We start from the raw sequence: 1,016 nt of genomic DNA on the forward strand, positions 1-1,016 counted from the left end.
CCAACAAATCAGAACTCGCTATATATCCCCGAAGTGCTATTGCCAAGCTGACGTCCGATTGTCGAGTTCGCTGACGTCCATGACGTGATATCCGCCGATCCAGCTGATCCCCGACGTCCGATTTCCGAGCTCACTGACGTCCACGAGCGCTCGGACGCAGCCAGCGGCGTAACCGAGCGTCTGCCGCAGCGACCACCTGCCGCGACTTAAGAGGCATCGCTGCGAGACGTCCGCGCGGAGCCTGCATGTTGAGGCGGACTGTCGGGACAATCGACCAAGCGCGACGGGGAAGCACTCGCTAATTACGAGGCTATTAGCGCACTTAATCAAGGTTCTTGATTCCTCTTAGATTATTAAATATAATTCATAAGTTTTTAAAAAGTTTTGACACGTAGGATTAGGAAAAAAAAGTGAGAGGGGCAGGTGGAGGAGGCAGGCAGGGCCATCAACTATAAGGACACCGGGTGGAAGCAAGCAAGCACGAGAGTTAATTCGCACACACGCGAAGAGGAACTCCCGTTTACTGAGCAATTAATTGGGCTAAAATATCTCAAATGGATCTGAAATTAATCGATGTTATCATGCCAAGTGCTAACAGATAACCCGGCCCTCTCGATGAAGAGCGAGAAGCGTAAGAGATCCATCAGCGATCAGAAATGTAGCAAAACATCGACATTTAACCACTCACCGGAGATGAAGCTTCCCGCCCCGCCGGCCTATTATCATCGCCCCTCCCCCCTCCCCCTCCCCTTAGGCCCCAGCGATCCCGGGCTTATAATCTGAGATCGCAATCCTCATCCGGTAATTGCATGAAATAATGAGACGAATAGCATCGCTGAGACGAAAGCTAGTGATGGTGACCGTAGATGAGGGGAGGAATTATGGTTTCCATCTCTATCTCTTTCTATTTTCATTCTTCTCAGCCTTATTCCTTCTTCCATCCTTTCAGTGTGTCTGCGTAATCCCCCCACCCCTCTACTTCACTCTATATACTCTATCTCTGTTTCCGCTTATCA

This window comes from Penaeus monodon, chromosome 19 (assembly GCF_015228065.2).
Source record: "Penaeus monodon isolate SGIC_2016 chromosome 19, NSTDA_Pmon_1, whole genome shotgun sequence".
NCBI lineage: Eukaryota > Metazoa > Arthropoda > Malacostraca > Decapoda > Penaeidae > Penaeus > Penaeus monodon.